This window comes from Mercenaria mercenaria, chromosome 15 (genome assembly GCF_021730395.1).
Source record: "Mercenaria mercenaria strain notata chromosome 15, MADL_Memer_1, whole genome shotgun sequence".
Lineage (NCBI taxonomy): Eukaryota > Metazoa > Mollusca > Bivalvia > Venerida > Veneridae > Mercenaria > Mercenaria mercenaria.
In genome coordinates, this window is record NC_069375.1 from 12,892,896 (window position 1) to 12,906,190 (window position 13,295).

General features: G+C 34.4%; 3 non-coding genes across 3 annotated transcripts; all 3 read right to left on the reverse strand.

The window, feature by feature from the left end:
- Positions 1-273: 273 nt before the first annotated feature.
- Positions 274-346, reverse strand: Trnaf-gaa (transfer RNA phenylalanine (anticodon GAA)). Its single transcript has one exon. It is a non-coding gene; the product is annotated as a tRNA-Phe (tRNA).
- A 3,617-nt stretch (positions 347-3,963) lies between these two features.
- Trnaf-gaa (transfer RNA phenylalanine (anticodon GAA)) lies at positions 3,964-4,036 on the reverse strand. Its single transcript has one exon. It is a non-coding gene; the product is annotated as a tRNA-Phe (tRNA).
- A 2,328-nt stretch (positions 4,037-6,364) lies between these two features.
- On the reverse strand, positions 6,365-6,437 carry Trnaf-gaa (transfer RNA phenylalanine (anticodon GAA)). The gene has a single exon. It is a non-coding gene; the product is annotated as a tRNA-Phe (tRNA).
- Positions 6,438-13,295: the final 6,858 nt, after the last annotated feature.

Sequence of the window (13,295 nt, forward strand, 5' to 3'; positions counted from 1 at the left end):
AGGCCCCCGAATCCAGTGACGTACACCCATCCATTTTAACACACTTAAAGACATTGCATCTTTAAACTATTTTAAATCAATGTGCCACGTATCGGCTATCTAAGTGTATTTATTCCTTCTTTTAATTTCATATATTCTTTAAGAAAGACCACCAGTGACGTACATCCATCCATTCTCTTTCACTGGTTAAGCATGAAAATTCAAACTATACTCACCTTTCTTCAACCAGGTAGAATATTGCACAAAAAGGCCAGCCGCCGAACGTTCCGTTCGCGCCGGAACCCGGGATCGAACCAGGGACCTTTAGATCTTCAGTCTAACGCTCTCCCAACTGAGCTATTCCGGCTGACAGTTTTGACGTGTAAATATTCATGACCCGATAATATCATAAACAAGTGTTTAAACCACATAAGTACAGTATTAGTACTTTATCTGATAAAGACTTGAATTACGCAAAACACGGGACCTCATTGCAAAGGGACCTCATAACATAAAATTGTGTGAGAAGTAATAGAAGTTCAGCGTTTTCAGTTACCAAAGTCCAGGGTAAAGACTTTTCAGAGTTGGTATTTTGTGCAGTATACTTTGAAACAAAATCAATTAAATTAATCAAAGCAACATCTAACTGTAAATTATACAACGACTAAGGTATATGTGTCCTACAGCGGCGAACAGGGTCACAACTTTTGTTAAGGACTATGCTATTTTGACAATGCAAAATTCCTATGTAAAACTGAGAATGTCGTAACAACACGAGAAATGCACGGGGATCAAAGAGAAACTAATGATAATGAAAAAATGTATCTCCGAGTAAATTATAAAGTATCAGTGACACTCAAAAGCATGTCTCAACAGTGTACTAGAAGAAAATGCATAGAAATTTTCGGTGCAAGTATTTGGTACTACAAGTCTCTCATATTTATATAATATATATATTCATCAATCAGGGATATGTCAGTGTAAATGAGCTGAGCGTTAGTTTTCTAAGAAATCGTCGTTAAACTGTGTTACACAAATCACACGTGCACCGCTTTTTTACAAAAATATGTCAGCCATGTTTTCTTCAGTGAACGAAATAAAAGGAGTATTTTACCTTAGGTTTCCTTATTGTATAGTACGATTCACTTTCTAATCTAAATAAAGCATCACTTTTTTTATAACATTCCACTGTCCGATCTTTCTGATCACTTAACGATCACTCACAATTACAAAATAAAATCAACGTGTCATCAAAATTATCACATTACACGGCTTCATGGACATCACGCCCTACTAACATTAAATTTGTAATCATGCGCCAACCAAACAAATGATGAAAGATCGGGACTTTTTCAAAGATATGTTTTATTTCCTGTAATTTTCTGATATTCTAACCTTTAAACAACCGAATTGTATGCACAGAAATAACGAAGAATTTATGGAATATAGCTTTTAGTTTAAATTTTGGACCTATCTTTTTCCAGCCCAACAACAGACATGTATATGTCACAAACCCGGCTTGTCCTCGAAATCAGTGTCAAAGGTTACTAGAACATAAATACAATAAATAAACAATCGCTTACTATGTTCTTGCAAGTCCTGTTAGATGAAACGGCTCGTGTTTATACATTCATATATATTCCGTATCGGGAACATTGACAATCACACAGTTCGATCTTTACCACGAACATGAAAACAGTTACTTTTATTCCTTTGTTTACATTTCAAACAAGACGATTCACATATACGTTTAAGAACGTAAATTCCGTGCTTTCCGACCCTCATGGTGTGTAAACTTTTGTAATTAAAAGTATGGTGTATTCGGCCAACCATTTGTAATTTCTGACGGTAAATATCATTAAGGGTATCATTTATGTTCACGAAATTTAATTGAATATTTAAGTTTTATACTAGCAAAAGAAAAGCGTGATATACATGGTCGCTGGCTTTGAATTCCTCGCCCATCACCGACGTGGGATCGAAACCTCACTTGAGGTGTAAAACTTTTCACGTAAGGAAGCCATCCAGCTAGGTACTAGTCTGAGCTCCAAAAAAATGTCTGGAGGGGCACCTGGAGCCTTTCTTCACCAACAAAACCTGGAAAAGTTCATTGTGTCGTTTTGGTGTTACTCTCAATCAAACAAAATAAACATTGTTCCCGCTTTGGTTTGTTTGTTTGTTTATATTTTTATATAAATGAATATGCAAAAAGGGTATTTGTTTGTTTCAGTGTAACGTCAAAACATGATATTACAATTATATATCAACAGTGAACGCCACATGCATTATATTTTCACGAGGGGTTAATGCCTTGATCTTACATGTAAAACGAACATATTCCTAGTGTATAAAAGGTAAAGGTAAATATATATGTATATGTGTATGTGTATGTACTCGCGGAATTAAATGTTAAGTGTAAAAAATATGTATTCACAGTGCAAATCATCCATGCTAAATAATACGTACGATATGTTTGCTTTCTCACTGTCTGACCTGTCCGAAATGGTCTATGCGATTTTTATCATAAGAGTTCTAGTTTAATTTTCATCTTAAATTAAAGCAAACGTGTTCAATATAATTTTAAACTTAAGCTTTGAAGTTTAGTAGGTTGTAGCATTCTCTAGGTCAAGAGTATTTTTATTACCTTCTGTAGTTAGTAATTATCTATTGTAAAAATGCTTTTTTAACCAAAGTGGAATATATCAGGTACTTGAAAATGCAGCTTTCTAAAAGGTCAGTTTGAATTCTCGATGTCATTTGTCAGACATACCTTGTAAAAATAATATTATTACAAAATTAATACTGCTATTTCTTTTGTTGCACTTTGCGGACTTATGATAAAGTTATATATAGCCTATATTTATCTGAGCAGTACAATCCGTGTAAATGAGCACTACGTAAGCGCTCAGGCCCTTCTCGCACACCATACCTATAGTTCGGACTTCTTTAATGTGTAAAGGCATGTGCACAAAAATGACAAATTTTGCCATCACCTGGTAAATTGTAATGTGTTTTTTAGAAAAGTAATAAACGGAAATAGAAAAATAGCTCTCAGCTCATTTACACGGATAGTTCAGCTTTATTATGTATGTTATAGTTTTTCGCAGTTATGCATGATTACATAGAATACTTGCACCGAAAATTGTGACATAACCATACTGATAACTTTTCCCACTTTAGTCTTTTAATTAAAGTAAGAGACCAGCACTTCATGGTTTTAATGTATTGTCACATTGGAATAACGTTTGTTTTACAGTAACTTCGAAATTCCTCAGAAATAATATCATGTACCCCACCCACCTAATTCATAATTTCGAAATAGCATAGTCCTTAACACTCTTCCTCCCTCGTTTACTTTGTACTTTTCAATTTAATTTTATTCAGGTCAAAAGATCATAAGAATATAATATCATATTTAAAAAATCATATATCACATAAACATATACGTATTTATTATAAAAGACAGTTATTCTAAGAATATGATATTTATAACTAATCATATATGCAAATTTGATCTTATAACCTGGGATGGCCCATTAAAGTAAACTTAATCACTTATTTCCAATGGGGTCCCTAGTCCCTACTTATCGCCAGCATTTCTATGCAAGAAAATAAGTGTAAACATTTCAAAGGTGGATTATTACCTATTTCAAATTTCGTATATACTACAAGTGATATTGCCGGTTAGCAATCTTTAACTATTTAAAAAAAGGTATTATTGATCGGCTATTACATTTGATTCGTTTTCTATATAATGTCAGTTCATATTAACACAAGCTATAACAGAACAGAAAGCAGTTGTCAATATGTTATTATATAAAACAAGTATTGTTATTCAGTTTCTTCCAATTTCATGCATACTTGAAGATAAAACCTAGCGAAATGAATGGAATATATACGGTATGTTTAATAATAACTTTATCACTTTACTTCAACAGGTTAAAATATTGCACAAAATAGGCCAGCCGCCGAACGTTCCGTTCGCGCCGGAACCCGGGATCGAACCAGGGACCTTTAGATCTTCAGTCTAACGCTCTCCCAACTGAGCTATTCCGGCTGACAAGTTCGACATGTAAATATTTGTGACCCGATAATATCATATAAACACGCGTTTAACCACTTAAGAACATCTGATACTATCTTGACTATAAATTTACCTTAAATGAAGTTTAAGTATAGCTTTACATTTAAACATCGCTTCAATTAGTTTTGAACTTAAAAGATTACTTTTAACTTTAAAAGGATAACGACGGGTCTAATTGATACCGCATATCTCAATTCATATTCTTATAATTTTAAATTGTTTTTTTTTTTAAACCGTCTTACAGAAAAGAAACCTTAGGCACAGTTATACGGTAATTGTGTATTTGACGCGTAATAAAAACTGGATTAAATAACATGCCATCGTAAACTGGGAAAGTGTTTTATGTTTTAGCAATTTTAATATTTGAAGCTTTGTAATATATTGTATTGCTGCTATGAAAAGAATATGAAAAAAATATTTGTCAGCTCTCAAAAAAGTCGGATTTAAATTTCACTGCCTGATTTCAAATAAAAAAAGAAAAACAACTTTTGTACAGAGTTTAGTCCTCCTGAAATCGTGTATTCCTTATATGTTCGAATGTGAATAAAGACTAGAATTATGGGAAAAGCAGGACCTCATTGCAAAGGGGACCTTTCGATTTAAATTGTTTGAGAAGGTATAGAAGTTAAGTGATTTCAGTTTCTAAAGTTCATACTACAGATGACTCCAGAGTTGGCATGTTGATCAGTATACTTTAAAATATAATCCGCTAAAGTAATCACAGCAACTTTAACTTTAAATTATATGGCGTCTAAGGTAATTCTAACAGGGTCACAACTTTTTTACGTGCTTCCTTCCTCCTTTTACATTGTAGTTATCGCCAGAATTTCTGTCAGAGAAAATAAGAATAAACATTTCAAAGGTTTCAAATTCCCTGTATACTATACGTGAAATTGGCAATTAGCTATTCTTAATTATTTTAAAAAGAGGTATCAGTGATCGGCTATCGAAATTGATGCATTTTCTCATATTATATCGCAAGCTGTAACAGAAAAGGTAACAGTTGTCAGTATGTTTAACAAGTTTTTTTTATTCAGCTACTTCAAATTCCATGTATAATTGAAAAACAAATGGCAATATACATCGTATGTTTAGCACAAAATTGAATAATAAGTTTGTCAGATTACTTCAGCAGTATATACGGTGTTTAGCAAAATATGTAATAGTAAGTTTGTTACTTTACTTCAACAGGTAAAAATGTTGCAGAAAAAGGCCAGCCGCCGAACGTTCCGTTCGCGCCGGAACCCGGGATCGAACCAGGAACATTTAGATCTTCAGGCTAACGCTCTCTAAACTGAGCTCTCCAAACTGAGCTATTCCGGCTGACAGTTTATTTTATGTATAAATTTATAGATTTGTTAAATAATGAAAATCAGTCAGTCGTGAAAAAATTGGGAGCATATGTATACCATGCTTTTACTTTAAGAAATGCAAATATGTATCAGTAACAATATTTCATTTTCCCGTAAAAATATTCCAGCCTAAACAAATACTGTTGTAATTTAAATATGTATGTATATTTCACAGTAGTTATTTCTTGAAACGGATTTATGATTATCCAGTCTGTTGTTCCTTTTGTTTCGTTTCGTTTAGGATCAACTCAAGACCGGAATATATCTTAATCTATAAGACTGGAATATTTTTCAGTTCATTATAAGTAGATACTATGTATGAATATATATGTTATGCTAATCTATTATTAGTATGTAACCTTCTCCAAATGTAAAAATGTAGACACATATACACAAATGTTTTATATATGTACATGCTGATTTCACTATTCGTCATATACTGTGCATGTTTATGTCCTCATGGGCTTCTAGCCTATTGGAATTGAAATAAACTTACTTACTTTCTATCCAGTATACTTTGATACACAATCAATTTAATTAAACAAAGCAACATTTCACATTAAATTATATAACGCCTAGGGTAAATGTGCGTCACAGCGGTTAACAGGGTCACAACATTTTGCGTGCTTCCTTCTTCGTTTAACTTTGTAGTCATCGCCAGCATTTCTATGAAAGAAAATAAGTGTAAATATTTCAAAGGTGTGTTATTACCTATTTCAAATTTCCTGTATACTACAAGTGAAATCGGCGATTAGTATCTGTAACTATTTTAAAACAAGCTTTTTCAACTACATCCAATATTATGTATACTTGAAGATAGAATTCCAGCAAAATGAATGGCAATTTATACGGTATGTTTAGCACAAAGTTTAATAATAAGTTTATCACTTTTATTTAAACAGGTTAAAAATATTGCACAAAAAAGGCCAGCCGCCGAACGTTCCGTTCGCGCCGGAACCCGGGATCGAACCAGGGACCTTTAGATCTTCAGTCTAACGCTCTCCCAACTGAGCTATTCCGGCTGACATTTTTGACATGTAAATATTTATGACCGGATAATATCATAAATAAGCGTTTAACAACTTAAGTTCAGTCCAGTACTTTATCTGATAAAAACTTGAATTATGCGGAAAACGGGACCTCATTCGTCACATGAAAATTTGTGAGAAGTACTAGAAGTTCAGCGATATCAGTTTCTTATTTCCAGGGTACAGACGACTCTTCAGAGTTGTATTTTTGTTTTTGTGTTGAAACACAATCAACTTTATTTATTAAAGCAACATTTAACATTAGATTATATGACGGCTAAGGTAAATGTGTCCTACAGCGGCTAACAAGGTCAGTACCTTTTTTACATGTTCCCTTCTTCGTTTTTCTTTGTAGTCATCGCCAGCATTTCTGTGAAAGAAAATAAGTGTAAATATTTCAAAGGTGTGTTATTACCTATTTCAAATTTCCTGTATACTACAAGTGAAATCAGCGATTAGTATCTGTAACTATTTTAAAACAAGCTTTTTCAACTACATCCAATATTATGTATACTTGAAGATAGAATTCCAGCAAAATGAATGGCAATTTATACGGTATGTTAAGCACAAAGTTTAATAATAAGTTTATCACTTTTATTTAAACAGGTTAAAAATATTGCACCAAAAAAGGCCAGCCGCCGAACGTTCCGTTCGCGCCGGAACCCGGGATCGAACCAGGGACTTTTAGATCTCCCAACTGAGCTATTCCGGCTGACATTTTTACATGTAAATATTTATGACCGGATAATATCATAAATAAGCATTTAAACATTAAGTTCAGTTCAGTACTTTATCTGATAAAGACTTGAATTATGCGGAAAACGGGACCTCATTCGCCACATGAAATTTTGTGAGAAGTAATAGAAGTTCAGCGATACCAATTTCTAATTTCCAGGTACAGACGACTCTTCAGAGTTGTTTTGTGTGTGTGTGTGTGTGTGTGTGTGTGTGTGTGTGTGTGCGGTATACTTTGAAACACAATCAACTTAATTAATCAAAACAACATTTAACATTATAGAGACCGTACCATAGCTCTTCGCGTACTTCGATTTTTCAAAGTGGTTTTTACAAGTGAACCGCTTACGATTAAAAATGTAAACAACGGACTCTGTCTATGGATCATTGGAATGAATGAATGATAGGTGATCTTAATCACAATACTGACTGGCAGTGAATGCTAATGACTTAATGTGTTGCAGAAAGGTATTTAGTTTGTAACTATAATTTCCTTTCAATTAAAATCCTCTCAAAACTGTTAATTTGGTTATATTTTGACAAAACTCACAGTCTTTGACGTTCGCCGGCTGCTAAAAGGGCAAATATATAAGATTCAGTGTAAATTTCACTTCACTGGTACTGCCCGATTAAAACGTTGGCAGCATTAGATTATATTTTTTCTTTACACGAAAACTGCCGTTAGGTAACAAAGCGATTACGCCGATAATCCGGAGTTCCCTGATAATGATATAATTTTCACAAAATTGTTACAGTACATGCACGTAATATAATCGGTGCACTTAAACTGCCTAACTGTAGCTACTGCTGTTATAGGGAAGTGGTAGAGTGTCAGCCTTAGGTGTGAGTCCCAGTTAGAGCTTGTATATTTGCATTCTGCTACAGCATGTTTTTTCTGATAACAGACTTTTCAAGATGTTTTAAAGTTAACTGGATTTCGTAGATACATTGAATTCTATCGAGACAGTGTGCATTAAGGGCTATAATATATATACGAAGAAACTGCAATTTCTTTCATACATGATTAAGTAAGCTTTAACATTTTTATCTTGAATATGACATTTGTTTGATAACCTACGTGGATTGACATATGCTATTTCACGACGGTTTTACGTATTGCAAAATGATTGGTTTTATTCTTCTCGGAACTTTTATAGAGTTGGCTGTTTACTGGTTTCTGAAAAAGGATGGACGAAAGGAAACGTCCATTCCTGATCTAAAAGGGCTTCCTCTGCTTGGTTGTGGCGTAGAAGTGACCATGGAAAATATTCACGGAAAGTTCTCCGAGTATGCACATAAATATGGCGAAATATTTCGGGTTGAGTTAATGCATTATACTATCATTGGACTGAACTCGTAATATTCTATCAAAGTGGCCGCAGCGAAAGATTGATAAAAAAGTATCTTAACGACAGAGTGGAAACTTTCTACGGCGAAATGCTTCTGCATGGCTCTCAAAGTACTGTGTTCTGTAAGGACAGAGCATAATAACTACAGAGAGGGCTTCGCAAATGCAATGAAGTTTTATGGTGCCGAATGCTTTTCTATTCTCGAGAAGATTTTGGATGAAATAAAAAATGTGTTGATTAAGAGAATGGAAGGATATACAGTACAACCTCTCCAGAGCGGCCCTCTAAGCAAAAACCTCTCTATAACAATATCATCAAAATTTCCCTAAGCTGAAATGTACTAAAAAATCTCCCAAAGGGTGCTCTACAGAGGTTGCACTGTAATGTCGGAGATTTTGAGATGGTTTCCGAGCTACAACGCTCTTTGTCAAACACGCTGTCGTATATGGGAAATATCCAAATTTTTACCCCATCTTCGTGCATGCCAGATCAACTAAACTAGTAACTTCAAGTATACATTTCATAAAATTATTCAGTGACTTATACGTGTGTTTTTCAAATTTAGATTTCTATTGTCTATGAAATTTATAAAAAATATTGTTTTCTACTAAGGTTTGAGCCGTGTTTATCCATTTGTGATAATGTAAACATACAAGGCTACAATAATTTCACAAAGAAAATATGCAGACATCTGCTATACTGTTAACTGCAAGGTTGCTAGGCTGCTAGCTGCACTCTGCTAAGCCGCTAGTTTAGGCTTCTAACTTCCCGTTGCTAGGTCGTTAGGCTGCTAGGCTGCTAACTTCACGCACTTATTATTTGTTTGCAAAATATATAGAATCCTTCAAAAAATCTTTCTTGGTCTTCAAAGACAACTGTTTTCATATCTAGATCTATGGCAAATATAAATATAGAATACTAAGCATTAACACAAAATATCCAGTAAATTATAGGCTAGCTTAACTTATTACGTAGATTCTAATTACCACTTTCATTTCATATGATATTACGTCATAGTCAGTCACGTCTGAAAACAGGGGTAATCGTTGGTGATTCACATTCTATTATAAATTTTCAGCTCCAGAGTCTAAGGGACGAAATTGATATCTTAATTTGCAGTTGGTAATACCTCATTAACAAAAGCATTCTTTATTTAGTATGTTCTGCGTAAATCCTATAGAAAAACAACTATTAAATATATGTAATGAACATACGGCATCTTTAATAGTGTAATAGTGTCAAGTATAGCATCATCAAGTATAGAAGTATAGCATCATATTTCTTTTGTGTGTGTGTGGAGGGGGGGGGGGTGAGGCCTGCGTGGCCGAGTGGTTAAGGTCGCTGACTTCGAATCACTCGTCCCTCATCGATGTGTGTTCGAGCCTCACTCGGGGCGTTGAATTCTTCATGTGAGAAGCCATCCATTCAGCTGGCTTACGGGAGGTCGGTGGTTCTACCCAGGTGCCCGCTCGTAATAAAATAAAGCACGGAAGGGCACCTGGGGTCTTCCTCCACCATTAAAGCTGGAAAGTCTCCATATAATCTATCATGTGTCGGTGCGACGTTAAATCCGACCAAAAATATTTTTAGATATATGGAAATGTGTTGTATATAATACCATTCTGAAAAGATAGGGGGCGATCCCTGGAACTTCAGACCAGAAAGATGGCTTGACGATCAATGGAACCTTGTGCCAAGAGATCATGTCTACAGAAAAAAGTACCACCGAAACCTATAAATCAGTATCATATAGACGCATAGTAATACCAGTGCTTTGAATGATGTATAGCATTGAAAAAGCATAAGCCCTTGCTTGGAAATATTAGGGTGTAACACATCCCTTTTCCTCTCATCATGCTTTGCACTGTGACCTTCCGATAGGTCTTCTTATAGATTTGATACTCCTAGCTTTCTATGCTTTCTATGCGTATTTTGCTCTAGAACATGTTTTATTTTTCTTATGTGTTCAAGGCTGATATTCAGCAGTGTAGTGGTCACGTGACCAAATTTAACAAGCATCTAGCTGTACCACTACCAGCTAAAGACAACAATCCTGTAACAATGGTTTTGGTCAATGATTCTGGAAATGTACTCGACATCACTAATCTCGCGTCATCACTATTTTCGCGGTATTTGAGTTGCGCCACCTACGTGGTGTTTACCGCGACATTAGTGATGTGACGTCGCATGATGACTATGGCTGACTATTGTTGTTCGAAGTACACATGGATGTTTCTTGAATGATATCTTATTCACTTTCACACAGTTGTTGATGTATATAACATGAAATATTGTGGTAAAGACAAGAAATGCACTATTGTGTTGTTTCTTGTTTAATGTCGTTATGCCGAATATCAAGTACCGCGACAATACAGATGAACAGTATACTAATGATGTTATCTGTCAAATCATGAAAGAGGTCATTTGCCTCGGCCGGAATCTAACTTTCCAGAAATATGCTTAAACTAATGAGATATTTAGGCAGGCGCTTTATGTTATAATTGTAGCTGTGTGTTCCCTTTTAGAAATCTGTCAAAAATGTGTATGGTCCTCAATTTTTCAGTTTCTTAAAACATTTTGTAAAACTGAAAAAGCTATCATATTGTTTTTTTTTTTTATTGAACCAAGAACATTCTGTGTCGGGTTTGAAAACACTGGCCCTATCATTCTTTACAAATATGAAATAACACGCCGTATTACATTTCAGCTGGCCTCCGTTCAGTTACGGGAGACGGAAATGTGTTGGCAGACAGTTCGTCTTCTCGCGTTTCTTCCTGTACGTGGCGTCACTGTTAAGACGTTGGAGATTCGAAACTTCCTCCGGAAAACTAGAGTCATGTGACCCAATCGAATTCTAGTGTTAAAGCAACGATACTATCAAACAATAACAATACTATCTATTGTCAAGAGCAAGAAAAAGAGTGAATATTTACTAACACTGTTATTTATTTTATCAGTAGGACACGAATATAGTAAGAGATAGACCCCCTCACCCTTTAAGGCATCTTGTTTTAACCATGATGAGAAGTTACCTAGACTTAAACCATATGTAATTAAGAGTCGCTCTTGACTATTGGCAATAAATAACAAATGCTGATTATATTGGATAAGGCCGTGACTTTATACTTATAATATTATTACAGAAAATTAAAAAAAGATATATCTTGGTATAAAGTTAGAAATATAAGTATCATGACTGAAATGGGGCATATAATGATAGTTTCTAGCAAAAAATAGACGAAGATATGGTAGTTAAGCTGTCATGATAAGCACACATCAAGGTATTTCTTTAACACAGAAAGAACAGAACTGTCAGTGTTCCATAAAAATTGGCTAATAAACAGACATGCATATGTATGTTCAGGTATCTTTTCATGCTTTATGGCATTTCTTTTTCGGACGCCGTCTAAATTCGTTTTCGTTTCCTATGCCACGTGACTTCAGTTTGCAAATCAAACTACTTGATAACGCATTATAGATAATTTATCAAAATGGAAGATTTATGCAACACTCTGCCTGATTGGACGAGAGTGTCAATTTCTTTCACTCTGTTGATTGTGCTACGCTGAGTGAAATGTAGACAAAGCGTTTATCCTAAACGACGCTGTTCACAGTTTTAAAGCTAACCTTGGCTCAGTATATTTAGCAAGAATATTGATATATCTCAAAATGATAAGTAAGTTTAATAAATATGATAATAAAAACCTGTTCAAATACCAACATATGTCAAATTAAAGAAAGAGCTGAATACTGTCTGCGTATCACATGAATAAGGGTGTGATAAGAGTCTTTTATGTAGAGAAGTGCTTTTTAAAAGATTTTAAATTGTCGTCTGTATATGAAAAGGTTTCTTGCTTTTGTGACTTATTCAGATTGCATATTAAAATGAGTACTTGTTTGCTTTGTATATTTGTTATAAATTATTTAACTGATTTATTATATATGAATATTTTTCTTTAGTATGGTATGCAAATATTGAACTCAGTTGAAATCTGTTTTATTATATATATGCTATATAATGACTGAATCTCATTACACTGAAACGAAGGTACGCTGCGTACAGTTTATCTATGTGATATGACTACGGTCAAACTTTCCTTATGAAACAAAAATATTGAAATAATTACAATTGTATGTTTTGCTTGACCTTCACCTTTTTATAGGTGTGACGTCATTGTCCAAAGATTCATGAATAGCGAATATGCATTTGTTAAAGCGGGATCAGTTGGCCTATTTTAGAAATAAATAAAAATAATAAATAAATAAATCCTTTAAATGATTTTTTTCTCATGTATTCTAATCAAACTTGATTTGTAGCATCTTTATTAGGCCCGCAGCCAACTTTGTTCAGCTGGGACATTTGACCCCTTTTAGGGGCTGCTAGAGCTAAAACTAGAAATGCCTTTATACAGCGTCTCATGAACAGCTTGGTGGATCTTTGTCATACTTGGTCTGGAGCATCATTATAAGGTCCTCTTCCAAATTTATTTATATAGGAACTTGGGACCACTATAGCTAAAAGTAGATATGCCTTTCTTCGCATTAACCACTAAAATGTAATGGATTTTTATCAAACTCGATGTGTAACAATATCGTAAGGTCTCCTGCTATTTTGTTACAAATGGGGATAGGGACCAATTTAGCTAAAAATATAAACACGTTTAATGACCTCGCTTCATGAATCTTCATCAAACTACTGCTGTCATTATTCGTCTAAGGATAAACGAAACAAAATTGCAACCCTACGAAACCTTTGCGAAAAATTAAA